Source organism: Dryobates pubescens, chromosome 29 (assembly GCF_014839835.1).
Source record: "Dryobates pubescens isolate bDryPub1 chromosome 29, bDryPub1.pri, whole genome shotgun sequence".
Lineage (NCBI taxonomy): Eukaryota > Metazoa > Chordata > Aves > Piciformes > Picidae > Dryobates > Dryobates pubescens.
This window is the reverse complement of record NC_071640.1, coordinates 9,588,635-9,607,122: the sequence shown is the minus strand read 5'-3', so window position 1 is coordinate 9,607,122 and position 18,488 is coordinate 9,588,635. Positions and strand designations below refer to the sequence as shown.

Sequence of the window (18,488 nt, the reverse complement as noted above, 5' to 3'; positions counted from 1 at the left end):
ATAGCAATCTTTTAGCGCTGTTCAACTGGAGAGGAACACAGCTAAGCAAATATCATCCAAGGCATCATGCAAATTGGATTGTTTTAACACTGCAGCCCTGAGAACTGGAGGTGTTAGTTATAGCAGCTAGGACAATTTTTAGAAAATTACTTTATTTTTCATTTGGTGGTACCCTTTTTGTCACTTCTTCTGTGACCAGCATAATTCCCATACAAAATGAAACAAGAAATCCCTTGTAGATTGGAGCTGACAGATTTAAGACTGTGCCTGAACGTTATGCCGACACAGAGATGTTTCTATTTCCAATGAAGTCTTTGTGCTGCACAGATTGTATTTGCACAAGCCCGAGGAAGAAATTTAGTTCCAAAATCTGAAGTTACCTTAACACAGCATAGTTGCTTTTCATATGCAGTTGTGTGTTCCTTTTGTAGACAACCAACCTTGCAAACTCATCTGGAGGATTTGCATTTCATGGCATTGAGGTAACAGATCTTCTAAACAGAACCATAGAGTCATAGAATGCTAGGGGTTGGAAGGAACCTCCAGAGATCAGCAAGTCCAACCCCCCTGCAAAGCAGGATCATTTAGGGCAGGTCACACAGGAGTATGTCCAGGTGGGTTTTAAAGATCTCTAGAGGAGGAGACTCCACAACCTCTCTGGGCAGCCTGCTCCAGGGCTCTGTCACCCTCACAGTAATTGTTTTTTCCTCATATTGATATGGAATTTCTTCTGATGGAATTTACATCCATTGCCCCTCACCCTATCACTGGGTATCACTGAAAAGAGCCTGGCCCCATCCTCCTGACAGCCACCCTTCAGATGATTGTAGACATTAATAAGGTCTCCTCTCAGCCTTCTTTTCTCCAGACTGAACTGTCCCAGGTCTCTCCATATTTCCTTAAAAGAGGGATGCTCCAGTGCATGTTCATTTTGGCATGAGAAGCAGCTCTTCTTGACTGACATACTGAATTCAGCGAAGAAGGTTTGAAGGTCCTCTTCCACGGTGTAGAGCCTGACAAAATCTACCTGTCCTGCAAAAATTATTTTTGCAACAGACTTCTTTCACTGTCTTTGCACAGATATTTTAATGCAGTGTTGTTCATGCAATGAAACCAAGAAGGGCAACAGAAGATATTCCATCTCTCTGGAGCTTTTATTTGGTGGCTGTTGTGCTTAGGTTGAGCTCCTACCAAACGCTGTGGTAGGTGTTTGCACTCTGTGTGGCAAAAGAGAGCAATTAGGTCTGTGGACTTATCAATGAGGTTTCTAAGACTGAACACTGCTTTGAATATTTAAGCTTAAGTTTAGAGTTTTGGCAGCAAAGCCTTCATTGACTAAAAGGGTGAAGATTCAAACCCTGTGTTTGGCTTTGGTATTGCCCTCAGCATCATCCCCTGAGAGACATTGCCATGCCAATTAGTGACTCAGTCAAAATCTGTGACTCAGTTGGCACTGTCTGGGCCCATTTTGCATCACCAGCCCCTCTTGTCATCACTTTCATTGGCAGAATCCTTGGTCCCTTCTAGTGCAGGCCTTGCACCATCAATGAAGATGTCTTCACAACCACTGAGAGCTCACGTTTCATTCCAGGTATTTCCTCTGCCAGTGTTAAGACTAGCAATAACAGAAGAAAGTAAAAGAGCCTTCAGTCTGGTGAGGAAAGGGTAGAAAATGGTGAAATGGTCCCAGCAAAAGTTTCCTGAGATTTATGCTGTGAAGACTCTTCACAGTCTTCCTTGGTACTGGGTTTTGGTTGGTAGCTGCTGGGTTTTGTTTTGACTTCATCTACATCCATCTGCTTCTACATCTACAGCAGCTGTAGCCAGCTGTTTGCCATGCAGAGTTTATTCCTGAAATACCTCTGTCCCTTGGAACTAACCAAGAAGTGCTAATGCTTGATTAATGCATTAATAAACACAAGCCCTCTCAAGTGCCTCTTCATCCCCAAAGGAAGATGGATCCTTTTCAGTCACTTTCCTCCTTCTGATTGTCTGAGTCCCAGTGCATCAAGCTTCCATCCTGGGAGAAAGTTGTTATGAGACTTGACTAAGTGCAGTCACAGCTGTGGTATCACTGAAAGACTTTCAAGACACCTTCATTCTGCATTAGAAGTTTGTTGTGATCCTTTTGGCACCCTGGGCAAAGTGCTCTGGTATGTTGTTGGTGTCCTGCAGTCACTGTTGTGGTGCAACTAAGGTGACTTTAGAGCTGATCAGAGCATCAGAGCTGGGTTGGGTTTTTTGGTAGTTGTTTCCAACATCTCTTTCTGGCACTTCTCCTAGGCTGTTTTCCCTCAAAGAGCTGAGATTCTGTGCCGTAGTTGGGTAGCAGGGATGTTAGTGCATAATGTACAGTAATATATCCATAAAGAAGTTTGCCAGAGGGACAACACTGTTGGATGGGGTGTTGGCTCAGCAGAAAAGCTGAAAACATTGTGGTACCAACTAGATCATCTCTTCTCTCTTTTAATAGCCTACAGGGAATGAACAAGGGCCTGGTTATCATTAGCCACACAGCAGGCTTTATCCAAGAATATCTGCCTCTCTTTTTATTAATTTCATGAGAGTGGGACAAAATGTATTCAGTCCCAGTACAAGATTTGCAAAAGTTGTTCAGCTTTTCTTTATTTCTGCAGTTCTGGGAAATTAGAACATGTTAAGATCATAGGGTCTGGCCAATACAAAGGGAAGGAGCAAGGATAAACACACTTGCCAGAAGGACACATTCCTTGTGTTGTTTGGGATTTTGCTGGTTACAAAATAGGGAAGACTTTGAGCTCATGGCACCTACCATGGCTCCTTTTCAAAACACTTGAAACAAACAGCAAGGGAGCATAGGAAATCGTTCTCTGCAAGTGCCATTTGATGTGGCAAATTCTTACACCATTCTATGGTTAACTGACCCATCCCTTTTATGTAATACTGGGCTTGCTCACCAGCCTTTACCACAGGATCGTGTGGACAGATAAGAAAACATTCCCCTTGATGCCTTCTTAGGAAAACGCTGATGAAATTCCTGAAGCAGTTACAGCTACTGGCGTCTCTTCAATCTCCCTGGATTCATGCAGTCTGCTGAATACTTTCTGGAAATCCCCTCAGAATAAGTGACCCTGGAGACAGGCTTCTTCAGCACCCACATTTGTGCCCTGAAGGCTTCTGAAAGCCTTCTGCACAGCCTAAACAAGGGACAAGATGAGCTAGCTGTACATGCTCCAGAGTCTATTTGCAGCACCTGCCTGCAGAACTCTAGGTGACACCAAGTCAAGGGTCTGGAGTACAGTTTCCTGCTGATCCCACCCTTTTCTGTGCTCTTTTCCAACACTTTTGTTGAGCAATTCAGCAAAGCTTAGTGTCGTGTCACATCATAGAATCATAGAATGGTTTGGGTCAGAAGAGACCTCCTAGGGTCATCTAGTCCAAGCCCCCCTGCAGTCAGCAGAGACATTGTCCATTAGATCAGGTTGCTCAGTCCCATCAAGTTTGACTGCGAATATTTCCAAGGATGGGGCCTCAACTGCCTCCCTGGGCAACCTGTTCTAGTGTTCCACCAACTTCATGGTAAAGAACTTCCTCCTAACATCCAACCTAAATCTACTCTTCCATAATTACAAACCATTGCCCCTCAACCTATCTCTGTAGGCCTTTGGAAACAGTCCCTCTGCAACCTTCTTGTACGCCCTTTTCAGGTACTGGTTGGCCTCTATTAGGTCTCCCTGGAGTCTTCTCTTCTCCAGGCCAAACAATCCCAACTTCCTCAGCCTGTCCTTGTAGGAGAGGTGTTCCAGCCCTTTGAGCATTTTCATGGCCCTCCTCTGGACCCTCTCCATCAGGTCCATGTCTTTCTTATGCTGAGGACACCAGAGTTGGGCACAGAACTATAGGTGAGGTCTTACCAGAGCACCTTACCACATCATCTCACTAAAGCTGAAAGGCATCAGCACATTCCAGTCAGGAGTAAATTAGACTTTGAATAAATGTTTGAACAATTTGTAGAAATTTCCATTGTGGTTTTGCCCAGCAGTGGGTATGGCAGAGTCTTGGATGAAGAGCACACTGTACTGTGACATGTGGATCACAGCAGTAGTATTACACGTATCACAGCTGACTAATCCACAGCCCAGATCAACCTTGTGCAAGTAACCCAGCAGTGGCTGCATTTCAAGGCTCCTCTGTGGAGTTTCTGACCAGAACAGCCTCTTATCTCTTTTTCTTTCTCTTCCACTGGATAACTTTTCATGAGGCTTCTTTGCAAAATGTGGACAACTTACTCCAGGGGAGCGAGACAGACTTAATGCCCCTTTCTAGGGGCTAGGAAAGTTGTAAGAAATACTTCTTGATTCTCAATAAAAGACTAATTTCCACCTAATCCTGAACACTAGAAAGAACAGAAGAAATTCATCAAAGCTCTTGAATTCAGGAAGCTTGAGAACTTAATCCCCTGCCTGGAAGAGAGCATTGTGCAGCTCTTGAGATCAAGGGTTCCTGCATTCACACAGGTATCAGGCAGACATACAGCAAATACCGGAGTTTTTGTCTAGGGATTCAGTGCTAAACGTCCAATGCTTTAATTGCCAGCCCCAGGGCTGGTTAGAAGGTGGGGAGGTAGCACTCTCAAGGACAGAGCTGCTCTATCTTGGTAGTTGTCACCCAAAAGCCAATCCCAACAGGAAATCCTCTGTTTGCTCTGTTTATTCTGTCCTCTACTCCAGATGTCAGGGATGTTAATCAGCTGGGAGGAGTTACATCTGTTCCCATGCTAGCTGCTGACATTTATAAGTCTAGTATTGAATTCTGATACAGACAGGACTTGAGTACTAAAGAAACTCTTCCTATGTATACGACTGCACACCCTAGAAGCAGTAGGAGCTTGCTCGATTTAGCTTGACCCGCAGTCATCTTTTCCAATAGCTTTTTTGTTTTTTCTTCTTTCAGGAAACATTTTTTCCCCAAGACTCATAGGACTCATGGTTTCTTTCATGGACATTATCCATTATGTAAAAAGATCACTGTCTGGTCAAACTGCAGGATGCTTGGAATGAAGACAGCCTGTAAAATCTATGGAGTAAACTGTCAGAGTTCATTAAAAACCCTTGTGAGAGACAATAGATTAAAGTGTTATTGTATTCTCCGGTGCTAACCCAGACCCCTTTGGCTCTGGAGCCCCCCATGGCAGATTTGCAGGCACAGCGTCTGCAGATTTGGGACTGCGTTTGCCTCTCGCTGTTCTGCAGCACTGTGTCTTCCAGGACCAACTGCATTATGGGTGCTCTCCAGCAGTCCCTTACCAGTCACTCTTTAAGCAAACAAGGTAAAGCTCATCCCCTCCCATCCCCTGAGAAGCAGCAGTGTGTGTAAGCTGTTCTATTGTCTTTGCTGATCAGTTCAAGTTATACTGTCTCTCACAGACCCACGGTTTGATCATGTCCAGCTTGCCTCTTTCAGGAGCTGTGAGGCTTTGCATTCATCTGCTCGCTTTTCTCCCATACCCATACTCTCTCCAGGTGTGGGTGAGAGGTGCCCTTTGAGCCTTTAATTAGCAGTGACTGAAACCTTCTGCAAATCCAGGAGGTTGCACCTTTCACACAGAGAAAGATGCAGAGCACAGGCTGTTTCTGTGGCAAGCTTAACCAGGTGCAATACTTAGGTTTGCAATTCCCCCCATTCTGTCAGACTTCTTCCTTGTTAGGAATTTAAGTGTAGTTCTTGCAAGCAATAGCTGTCCCTTGGGGAATTACAGAGCAGCCACCTCCACCGTGCTCCATTTACAGCATCCATGAGCACAATACATTTGGCTTTGACTCTCAGGTGGATTGCTGGACTTGGGTTGGGTTGGGTTTTTTCCTGTCCCTTTGCTGTTGCTGTCAGTGGAAATGTGCAAAAGCCTTTCAGAAGAGATGGTGGTGACTTGTGCTGTGTCCTGGGGGAGACTGCTCTCTGCAGCCACACTTCAAGCCCACAGCATTACTGGTGCCTTCACATTGTGGGATCACAGGGTTCAGGAGAAGGGGTGAGAAGGGGAAGGTGAATTTTCTTTATATAGTCTCAGCTGAAAATGTCACTGTGAGCAAGGCATGAACACTGGCCCAGCAGCTCTCCCTTTGCCCAGTATCTGTGAACTAACTGCTGGGGGACAAAGGCACCCCACAAGTGTGATTACTCAGAAAACAGAAGTTTCTGTAAGTAGTTTCTATTTGGGGGTCATCAAAAACCTTTATGCCACTTAGGACTTGTCTGCAGCCTCAGCAGATATGGTGAAAAAGAGGTGCAAGTTGTGATCAGAAGGCAGATAAATGTGCCCTGCTGGTTTTCAGAGCAGTGATGATCTCAATACAGCTGGGAGAGCTGAAGCTTACAATTAAGGCAGGTTTCAGCAACAGAGAGGATGTATTTTCTTAAGCAAATTACTTGTATTAAGGGAAAAAAAAGAAGGGTAAAAGAGCCTGTAAAGTTGTCTTTTTGGTTTTCCTCAGATTAATCAGTTGCTCTCTTCAAAACAAAACCAAAAACTAACAAACCCAAACAAAGATAGAAAAAAAAAATAGTAATATTTAATATTTCTCCCAAGAAATTATTCCCTGTGATTTTTGGGTAGTCTTTCCTGTTTTCATTTGTTGGCCTGTTGGGGGATTTCAGAGGGATGAGGAGTGTGTGTCAGGGGATTTGGCTGTGTATGTATGTTTAAATTTGATAGCTGGATCAGAGTGAGGAGGGGATTAGCTAAATGGATGGAAGAGAGGAAGGTCTTGGAAAAGACTGAAGGGAAAGGATGCAGAGGTAGATCTGTAGGCAACAGATGAAGGACAGTCTGTGTCTATTGGCCCTTGTTTGAACTTCTTTGGCACTGGTTCCTGGTGTTTTAAGTCCCTGTCTGCCTCCTCCCTCTTCTGTCTTCCTTCTTTCCCCAAGGCAGGTCACCACTACAGAACAAGCTCTCTCCTTCATTCAGTCTGGGGCTAGAGGAAGGCCAAGAAGTGGGTATCTCAGTTTCTTTTCTCTTAACTGCAGTGAGAAGAATTAAGAATTAATTGTCCCTCAAACACTACAGGATCAGGACTGCGTGGAGCTATCCCATCACCTTTGCAGCTATCCACCACTAAGACAAGCTTGTGCAGAGTGACTGGCAAGACCAGTTTTGAAGTAGGTGTGATGCCTTCTCCATTAGCTGTGTGTCAAAGGAACCATTTAAAATCTTCATATAATCCTAAAACTTTCTCTGTGTGCATGTTTGAGAAGGATGGTGAGTGTGGCTCATCAGAGGGGCTACAGAGAGTTGCTGGTAATAATATCCTCAGAGCTCTCAGCTGAGCAGCCCAACAGATCTGAGATACGCTGGACTCGCTTCGATATTTAACATCTTCATTAAAGCTATGTGGTGAAAAGCCATAGCCATTCTTCATCCATTAGAACCAGACTGATTGAGAAGTAAGATAGATATATCCCTACCCCACAACGTGGAGAGTGTTTAGACCAAGAACACAAACCACTGTTGTCAAAAGCAATTCTGTGTTTCCTTGATTGCAGCCTTGGCAGAAGCAGAGTTACAGGACCCACATACGGTGGAGGAAGATTAGGAGCATGTGCTCTGCTGGGGTCACTGAAATCCTGTCCTTCACTTTTCTTCTGAGCAGATTTGCAGTTTTGAAGCTTCTGAGGGTAACTCAACTGAAACTACCTGGTTTGCATGTAATTTCAGCACTCCAAATTAACATAAATTTGCAAGAAAGTGTTTTCAGGTTCATTAATAATGGATGGGTGGCTACACCATCTGAGTGCTTGTTCTCTGCTTCCAAAAGCATCAGGGTGAGCTGCACAGAGGAAACTTCTTGGAGTACATGAATGTTTGGAGTATGAAACTCTAATAAACCTCCCAAAAGCCAGGAAATTTGGAGTGAAGGCTGAAACTCCATACCTAGTGCACCCTACTGGGTCTTTGTATTTCAGAACACGTTATATTTGTTCGCTGAAATATCTCCAGGATGGAGCTCTTTAGGGTGGAGTTTCACCTTTAACTCTAAATTTCCTGGCATGTGTGAATTTGAAGTACACTCTTAACTTTTCCCCCAGTGCTGTTTTTCATTTTTAATTTCCTTTTTCTTTTAAAGGAAGGACCCTGCTAGAGGGACCCCTGCTAAAAAGAGACCCCACTGAAACCAGAAGTAGAGGGTTTGGCCTAATTTGATCTTTCTGAAATTCTTCAGGAGCTCTCGGTTCAGCAAACTTTCTCTGCCGTTGTTTTAATGACTCTTGTGGCCAATCCATCCCAGTGAAAAAGATGGATAAAACCTGCACCCTGCAGACCAGTTATTTCAGAAGGGACCCAGATGTTTGAGTAGTACAGAGCAAACCTTGGAAGCATAGGAGATCTCATATATATTCTAGTTAAAGATCTGATCATGGCTATCCATACCGCTTGTCGTGGAACGGATTCTTTCCATTCATCCAGTAATTGCAGGGGCAGCCCTTGTTTGTTGTTGACACTTGTTGGGTTACATCAGTGATGGCCAAAGAGTGGAAAGAGCAGTGGTTTGGGATGACAGCAGTGGCAATTACCTGCAATGCTTTTAAAAATAATTTTGGCCCTGAACATTGAAAAGATGTGTCATCGGTGATTTGTGTGAGGGCAGCTTCAGCAGGCTTGAATTACAAGGCTTTGGAGAATAAAATTCTTGCTGCTGCCTCAAAATGCATCTTTTCAGCTGTAGTGCCAGGAGATAATAAGGAATAAATTGGCTTCTCCTGCGAGAACCCTGTCATGTCAATAAACTGAGCACTTCAGTGAGAAGCTGTAGTAGTTTGTTACCCCAGCACAAGGCACCATTGGTTTTTCTTATCGTTCTCGTCAGCTTTTCCAGGAGAACTTGTTTTAGTGGAATGTCCCTGGGGAAACTGGAGAACTGCTGAAGTGATGTGGCACTGGCTGTGTAAGTGCTGCAGCCTCAGACCAGGTGTGCTCTAAGTGCTGCGATCCCAAGCCTGGTTTCCAGAGGACTCCATACTCCCATAACATTTCCCTGCTGATCTTCACAATGGCTGTGGCATTAGGCACTTTCCATGGAAATACCTGAAACTTAGCAGTCTGTAAGGGTTTTCAAGAACTTTGGTTCATGGCAATGAAAATTCAGAGTGAAACACGGGGAGGAGAGGCTGAGGGAGCTGGGTCTCTTTAGCCTGGAGAAGAGGAGACTAAGGGGTGACCTCATTAATGTTTATGAGGATGTAAAGAGTGAGTGCCAAGAGGATGGAGTCAGGCTCTTCTCAATGGTGCCCAATGACAGAACAAGAGGCAATGGTGAAAGCTGAGGCATGGGAAGTTCCATGGAAACATGAGGGGGAGAATTTTGCTGTGGGGGTGATGGAACACTGGAACAGGCTGCCCAGGGGGGTTGTGGAGTCTCCCTCTCTGGAGATACTCAAGACCCACCTGAATGTGTTCCTGTGTGACCTGCTCTAGGTGATCCTGCTCTGGCAGGGGGATTGGACTGGATGAGCCTTTGAAGTCCCTTCCAGCCCCTAACATTCTGTGATTCTGTGATTCCTGCTGCCTGGAGCCAGGTACTTGTCTCAGACCAGCCGCTCCTTGATGGGACCACTACCTCACAGTGCTGAGATGATGAGGAACTCCCTGTGTCCTCTGCTAAGATGACTATTCCTCATTCTGACACATAAAGCACTTTACCAGGAGACAATATTCCTCTCCTTTCACCCTTTCCACTATGGCCCCATCAACATCCTTGCGTTGCATTCCCAGCCTTGACTTTGTAATACAGATCACAGCTGGTTGGTTTGAATTTCCCTTGAGTTACCCAGGATGCTGCTGAAAGCACAGGAAGAGCAGAAATGCTTTAATCAGTTAAATCAATCACACACACACCAAAAGTAGACTAGACCTCAAAATGTACCCCACGACCTTCGGTCCCCGCTGCGATGACGTCTTTGTCCTATTTCTTGAAGTGCAAGGTTTTATTGGGGCTTGGCAGAAGGGTGGAGCGAGGAAGACACGGGGTGGGAGGGGAAGGGAGGGGAGTGGGGGGGGGGGTTGCAGAGTTAAAAAAAGGCAAAAGAAAATGTCAGTGAGAAAATGGAAATAGCCTGATGTTTCTCCAGCCTGGTGCTGGAGCCGGCCTCTCTCCCCCTCTCTCGCAGGGAAGGGGCTCCTTTTCCGTTAGCTTGACTGTGGCCTTATTTAATCGGTTTGCTCTGACACCGAGCCAAGAAAGGGCTTTGCTGTGTGATGCCGCGTCCTGCGTGCGTTCAGGCCTCCACAGCTGTTCCCTAGCAAGGGTTGGCTTTTGACTACTGAGGTATTTTTTTATAGCCACAGAGGGCAACTATTAATAGAAGAGATTTACCAAAACACGGAGCTACGCAGCGTGGCGTGGAGGGGAAGAGGGAAACCTGTGTGATTTATGCCAGGAAAATTCCATGTCAAAATTAGACTGAAAGACACAGAAAAGAGGAATATGCCAAGATGGGGATTTAATCTGTTTCTTGGGCCATGCCAGCATTTCTCCTCCATTAAGGCTCTGTCCCATCACCTGAAGTATGTTGCTGAATTATTTCTTCAGCATTAAACAGCACAAATTCTACAAAGGATAAAGATAAGACACATAGACACAAAACACTGGTGTTTTTTTTACTGAGATGTGATTGGACTGAGAAAGAAATACCAGAAGGAAGCAGAGACATTCCTGACCCTGAAGACATTTTGGTTTGATCAGACGTGGGATTAGGGGTAAAATGTGAAGAATTCCAGGTCGTGTGGTAGGAACGAGCCGATCAGGACTTTGCTTCTTTGTTTATTGATTCATTTCTAATTTCCTTGATATGATGTAATGAGACTTGTGTGTCAGACTCACAAATTGTATTTGTGTATCGAAGAAGACAGGTTAGGGAATGTTGAGCAGAAAGGAATGAGGCTGTCAGTTTAAGCTTCTTTTACAGTCAAAGCCCAGACATTGATTAAATAACAGAAAACCCAGATGATATCAATTAATGGACCCATCTCTGTAATCATCTACATGGGGTTTATGCATCTTCCAAGGGCAAAATAGGAAACTGTGTTCCAAAGACATGACTCAATATCAGTAGCCTGTGGGTATCAGAATCCTCTTCATGCCTTGCCTTGAGTTGTTTTTTTTTTTGTTTGCTTGCTTCATTGGTTTGTTTTGTTTAGTTAGAAAAGAGACAGGGAGAGATTAACTGCTGAAAAGTTCTAAGTAAATATGGAAATATGATACATTCATTTAGAGAATGTGGGCAGATGTCAAAAAGGCCTGAGTTTAATTTGCCTCACATGAGCATCAGTTGAGTATGGAAATCACAGAATCACAGCATCAGCAAGGTTGGAAAAGACCTCAGAGATCATCAAGTCCAACCTATCACCCAACACCTCATGACAACTAAACCATGGCTCAAGTGCCACATCCAATCCTTTTTTGAACACCTCCAGGGAAATGTGCTCAGGTTTGCAGAACTGGATGAGAACAATTAGAAACCAGCATTTCTCTGTGTTCCCCTGATTTCCATGAGCATGATGATGCTCTGTTCCCTGCCTTCAACCCCAGCAAGTGCAAATGGAGACAAACATAGGCATGCCTGAAACATATCAAGAATTACATAAAGTGTTATTCTTTGAAATACCTGAATATGTGTGGTCTTGGCATTTCTGGTCAGGGGTTTTTATTTTGCCTTCATGCTTTCTGGAAGGACTAACTCTGTAAGCTGCTACTTCCTCCCCAAACATGTAGTCTCAACGCTGCAGCACTGAGTGCTGAGGATAAGCACTGGCTATTTGTAGTAGTTGCTCAGTTAGTTCCTTAGGGAACAGTCACACCATCTGCTCACAGCGGGTATAGACACACAGCATAGGCATGATTTAGAGAATTAAAGTCTTTATAACTGTTGGAGAGAAGGTAGGTGCTTCTACTAGCATTCAGGGCACCTAGGTTAGAGGCTGAAAATAGGTATGTGAATACCAAGCACACTTTACATCAGGCTTCCCTATCACACTGCATTCCTTAACAGTCATTCAATCTTTTCTATTTTTACATATATAATGTTGTTCCAAACGTATGTTATGCTTTCTGTCTGGACTAAGTTATATATCCCAAGCTCTTTGAAGTCTGTTGAAAGATTGAACTCCCACTTTGGTCTTTGGCTTGGATCTCTGCATCCAGAGCACAAGCGAGGTCGAGAGCCTTCCTGAGACGAAGGGCAGTAGCTCAGAGGAAGGCTCCTGCAGCACAGCACTGCACAGAGTAAGTACAAGAAATGTTTTGGGTAAGGATTGATGGCAACAGTTCACAGCATTATGAAAATTACTTCCCTTTTGCCTCCAGCCTTTTTACCACGACTGTGTCAGTGCCAAAACCCAGAACTCACTCACTAATTCTTCCAGAATTGATCGGTCATGATAAACTCCCAAACACAGAGTGAAATGCTTCCGTCAGACACATCAGAGTGTTTCTCCCAGTTTGCCTGAAGAAATCTGTGCTGTTTGGTTCCCCCTTGCACCTAGCTGGATTCAGAAAAGGCCCATGAGTTCCTGACCTCCTCCTCCTGCACCCAGAATTCTTCTAATGGTTTTACTTCTGGTTATAGATTTCTTCATGTGGTTTTGTTTCAGAGTCTCTTGGTTTGTCTTCAAAAAGGCACAAACCTTTAGCTATTCTTGTCTTGATCAAACACAAAGTTCTTGTTTTATCCATGTGGAAACTTCATTATCAGTGAGGAGGAACTTCTTTGATTTAAGGATGATGGAGCACTGGATGGAGCACTACCCAGAGCACTACTCAGATAGGTCTCCATTTCTGGAGACATTCAAAACCCACCTGGATGTGTTCCTGTGTCACCTTCTTTAGGTGAACTTGTCTTGGCAGGGGAGTTGGATTTGATGCCTCCCCACCCTTACCATTCTGTGATTCTGTGAACAATACCTGAAGCATTTCCAGGTTTTGATCTAGAAAAGAATCAGGAGGAGATAGTCCAAAAGCTGGTTCTGGGATGCCTTCTCTTCTCCCACAACTAAATGAGGCAGGATGTCAGGTTTGCAAAGTTCTTGATGTGTGCTTGAGCTGGCAGCAGAGGAGTGATGGAAGTGAGAGAATCCATAACAGCCTCACTCTGCCTTTGACAGGGAGCTGCAAGACATTTCATGGCACCTTACAGTTGTAAATGTGGGCTTGTGTAACTCGGGGTCTGTGTGTGGGAAACAGTGGACACAAATGACAGACTGAAATTTCTGCTGGATTCCTTACAAAGCTGGTTTTGTAGTCATCATGGATTCATAGAATCCTTTTTTTAGTTGGAAAAGACCTTCAAGATCATTGAGCCTGATGCTAAATCATGTCCTTCAGCACCACATCTCTGTGTCTTTTAAACACCTTCAAGGATGGGAATCCAACCACCAATCTAGGGAGCCCATTCCAGTGGTTGAGAGGGTTCTTGTCTCTTCTCCTTTCTTCTCTTCTCTTTCAGAGAAGTTTATTCTAATATCCAACCTAAACCTCCCCCAGTGCAACTTGAGGACATTTCCTCTTGTTCTAGTGCTTGTTACTAGGGAGAAGAGACCAACCCCAACCTGGCTCCAACCTCCTTTCAGGCAGTTGTAGAGTGCTAGAAGGTCTCCCCCCCACCTTCTATTCTGCAAACTAACAGTCCTAGTTCCCTCAGCCACTCCTCACAAGACTTGTTCTTCAGACCCTTCACCAGTTTTGTCAACTTTCTCTGGAGCTGCTCCAGGACCTCAACATCCTCCTTGTTGTAAGGAGCCCAAAATTGAAGTCAGTGGATGATCAATATCTTCAGTCCTGTGATAGTCGTTAGCAACATATAAACAATAAGTTGCTGCAGCAAACCAGAGTGGAAGTTGATGTGTGGCTGAGATACTCAAATAGGTAACAGAGAGTGCAAGTGTTATGGGGACATTATACTCTGTGGCCTGTCTATAGAGTCATATTCATGGCAGCACTTGGTCAAGAACTTTGCCATAAAGGCAAGTTAGAGCTTTCCCCTTCTCGTGTCAGTATTCCACAGTGGAGAGCAGAGCTTTGCATTCTCATAGCCCTTTGCTAGAGGCCTGTGTTTGATTCACGTGGATCCACAGGCTTGTGGTGCCAAAACAGGCAATTCCTGCACTTGTATCTGAAGGCCAAATATATGGGTATGATTTCCTATAGTTTACTGTTACATGCTGGATCAGTATTGTACGTTTCATGAGCTGCCAGCCCAATTTTGTAGGGTCTTGGGAAATGTGTCCTTCAGGGAATGCTTACAATCAGCCTTATGTTTTGGACTGATAGTGCCTGTTTTCTGGTGCATGGGTTAGCAGATCCAGATGTGAAGCAACCCAAATGTCCTTCCATCTGCCTAATAACCTGGGCATTGGATCTGTCTCTTGCTCATTATTTAAGGGGTAGAGGATCTTTTCTTCTTGCTCTATCCTTCAGTTCAAGAAACATCTGCTCTCAGAAACACACATGTAAGATGCTGTCTGCTTTACCTCGTGTCTCTGCAGAAGTTGTGAGTCCTGAATAGGTTTGAAAACCAGAAAGTCTGAAAGGTCTTGGGTGTTTTGAAAAGGCACATTTGTATCTTTCCTCCTGCTGCTTGTCTGACTCAACAGAGAGAAATGAGGGGCAGGATTTTGATGTCAGGGAGTTAATTAAGTTAGCAGTATCTGTTACAGCCATTGCTGCCACATCTGTCTCCCAACAGAGTTGCTTGACAAAGTAGTAATCTACTAAGTCCTGTCTCCTGCTCTTTCTTTTCCTTTCTTTTGGTCTTCAGAGGGAACAGGAATAGAAATAAAAATAATAATATTTGATTTAGGAAATTCACTGCTCATAATATTTTCTTTCTGCGCCTCTGAACTGTTTTCCTTGCAGGTGTGTTGTTGGGGTTTCTTCCAGATCACCTGGCAATTTACTGTGGATTCTGAAGACATCAAAGCTAAATGTTCTTCCATGAAATTTCTGTTTCAGAAAGTGACATTTTCTCTTTCTTGGTAATCTCTTCACTACAAGGAAAGAACACGAGTAACCTGCTTTCGTTTAGTGGTCATGAGGTCTTGGGTGACAGGTTGGACTTGATGATCTTTGATGTCTTTTCCAACCTTATTGATTCTATGATTCTGTGATCTCATATCTAGTGTTTCTTAGAATCTGACTATTCATTTTGATTTTTTGTCCTTTAAAAATGTGTTCAGGACCTCACTGTTGAAGATCAAAGACTAATTGCTATGATCCATCAATACCCTCTGATAAAAAGAGAAAACCAAAGGAGCTAAATATTAGCCTTTCTTTTAAAAGAGAGAGAGAGAAAAATCTCCTAGCCTTTGGCAATGTGAGGCTCTTAGTGCCAGCGCACAAGGTTTTGGGTTTCCCTGAACTGAAATCTCCATCATGAGATGACGTTCTTTGTGATCTCGCTTTGGTGTCTCCTACCCATTCCTGGAAAAGAGCAATTAAGAGGAAATTTCAACCAGTCTGGTTTGAATCAGGTTTTCATTTCTCTCTCAGAACAGAGGAAAATTGAGATTATCCTAACCATAAGCCATTGAGGATGTGCCCGCTGCAGCAGGACCAGCTTTATGCACAACCCTGCCAGGAGGTTAATAATCGACATTTGGAAGTCCACGAGTTGTAAAAACAAAAGAAGAGAAGAAGCAAAAGGGATGTTATGCAAGATCCATATTTGGAGTGGTTATTTTGGCCCATCAACTCCAGCAGTATCTGCAATAAACATGCTAGGTCCTTTGTGGTTATATATGATTCCATTTGATTTTTTTGCTGATGTCGGCCCGATTCCAAGTCTCTCTTCATTCCAATAGCAATGTATATCTCACTCTGTGGCACGGGGTTTATGTGCAGGGAGGATTAGTGTCAAAAAGTGAGATGAAAGGAGCAAAGAATTTGATCTTGTTCTCTTTTTTTTTTTTTCATCCTGCAGTTTTTACTGCATGTTGCTTAAGGAAGATGCTAAAGGACCAGCCCCTTAAAGTCCTAGCTGCACACCCTGGCCATGGTGCCTTGTGTCACCCTTCCACAGGAGCTGTGGCTAATTCCAACCCAACTGCAAGCACCCCAAGGCCATAGTGGTCCCAGCTCTGGCCTGTGTTTAGCTTCCTGAAAATCCCAAATATTCCATGGGAGGTGACCCACCGGAGCCCACCCTGGCAGGGTCCTGACCCATCCTGCCTGCCTGCTGTTGAAGGCAGAGGGCACAGGGAGATGGGGCAGAGGAATGAGCAGTATCCTCCTGGATGTTAAAGAGGAAACAGAAAGCATGTGCTAGTTCTCCAGAAGTTCCAAAATCTGAGTCACTCCAGCTGTGACTCCCAAGGGTCATGCCAGCCAGGCACTTGTTTGAGCAGGCTGCAAATGTGACCTCAAGCTTGACCCCACAGCCATTAGAATGGAGATGAGAAAGACAAGGCTAGAGTTGAATATTGGTTGTAGAAATTGTTAGACAACTTTAACAGAGATAGTTTTGATGAACTCCTCCTATAATTAAAGAAAATTCTGTGTCAAAGCCTCAGGTTTCCTCTTGATCTCTAACTTCCAGGCTGATTAACAGAGGCTGTACCCAACTCTTGACCTGATTCAAAGGGGTGATGACAGGCTGCATTCCTGGTCTCTGGTGCTTTTCATAAAAAAAAAATCAGGTTTGTTCTGGTGACTGAACCCACAATGTCCTTTACTTGAACTATTGTGCAGCACTATCTGTTGGTTGTTCTTGGAAGCTCTGGGATGAGAGGTGGTATGTAAATGCCAAATATTATTAGAGAGGTGGCTGCTCACTCATTGAAAGCAGAGCACTGGTTTCAGAAGAAAAGCTGTTTATGAGGTCACTGTGCTGCCTTGTCTTCAGAAACAATGAAGCTGAGGGATTCAGGAAGGACCAGCTTATTGTAGAGAGCTCAGACTTTCATCTGCTGACCACTGGACCTTCAGGACTATTTTGGAGATTGTAAAATATGAGTCAAAGATTGTCAAATACCATGAGTGGCCACCAGCAGAAAATGTAAAGGATTGGTAACACAAGCCACTGCTCATTTAAAAGAAAGGTGATCCATATTGTCACAGAACATCAGTTCAAAAGTTCACAGAATGTTAAGGGCTGGAAGGGACCTCGAAAGATCATCCAGTCCAAACTAGCTGCCAGAGCAGGGTCACCTGTCATAGAATCATAGAATCAATAAGGTTGGAAAAGACCTCAGAGATCATCAAGTCCAACCTGACACCCAAGACCACATGACTACTAAACCATGGCACCAAGTGCCACATCCAGTCACCTCTTGAACACCTCCAGGGATGGGGACTCCACCACCTCCCTGGGCAGCACATTCCAATGGCAAATTACTCTTTCTGAGAAGAACTTTCTCCTCACCTCAAGCGTAAACTTCCCCTGGCACAGCTTGAGACTGTGTCCTCTTGTTCTGGTGCTGCTTGCCTGGGAGAAGAGGCCAACCCCCACCTGGCTACAACCTCCCATCAGGTAGCTGTAGACAGCAAGAAGGTCTCCCCTGAGCCTCCTCTTCTCCAGGCTAACCAAACCCAGCTCCCTCAGCCTCTCCTCGTAGGGCTTGTGCTCAAGGCCTCTCCCCAGCCTCGTTGCCCTTCTCTGGAGACATTCAAGAGTCTCAATGTCCTTCTTAAATTGAGGGGCCCAGAACTGGACACAGTACTCAAGGTGTGGTCTAACCAGTGCTGAGTACAGGGGCACAATGACTTCCCTGATCCAGGTCACACTGGAACTCATCCAGGCAGGTCTTGAATATCTCCAGAGAGGGAGACTCCACTACCTGCCCTGGACAGCCTAGATAAGGTTTCTAATCCTAGCTGTCACACTGAATGATTTTGTTACTCTGACCAAATGATTGCATTTCTCTACCTCCATTTTCTCCATCTGTAAGAAAGGGATGATTATTCCGTTTGCCTGTTTCATGGAGGTCAGGCCCACCACAAGGGCTCTTGTCCCATGCTGCTATCACTTAAGCACTTGGAGGGAATATGGAGCAGTGCAGAGGGCTTGTATCAGGGCTTTGACCAGTGTGGAATTTCTCCCTTCATGTTTAGGAAGCATTTTGAGGCCCAGAGGGGAAACACTGTGGAAGTGCCAAGCAGTATAACTGATGTAAGTTAAAATAGCCTATATATGTGTGTGTGTATATATATACATATATACCTTCTCATACTGATTGAAATTCTCCAGTGTTTATGAATGAGGTTTGCTGCAGCCAACAGGGAGGTTGGGAAAAGAGGCAAAGGGATTCTGTTTTAACAGCACTGGTTCCTGAAAATATCTTTACACCGCTTCTTTATCATTTGACTTTTCTCTTTGTTACAATGGTTCAGCCTGTAGAGTCTGGAAAAACATCAGGGTAACCAGGGCAGAGGGAATATCAGATGGAGATGAGAGATGGATAAGAGACAAATTACAGTACATTTCTCATGGGTCATTTGGCTCTCATCTTGAAAAGGAGAGAG

The 18,488-nt window shown here is 44.4% G+C and overlaps 1 protein-coding gene across 1 annotated transcript in view; it reads left to right on the top strand.

Annotated features, from left to right (window-relative positions):
• Positions 1-18,488, top strand: part of PAPPA (pappalysin 1) — a 205,919-nt gene that overhangs the window by 31,881 nt on the left and 155,550 nt on the right. The window lies entirely within an intron of this gene.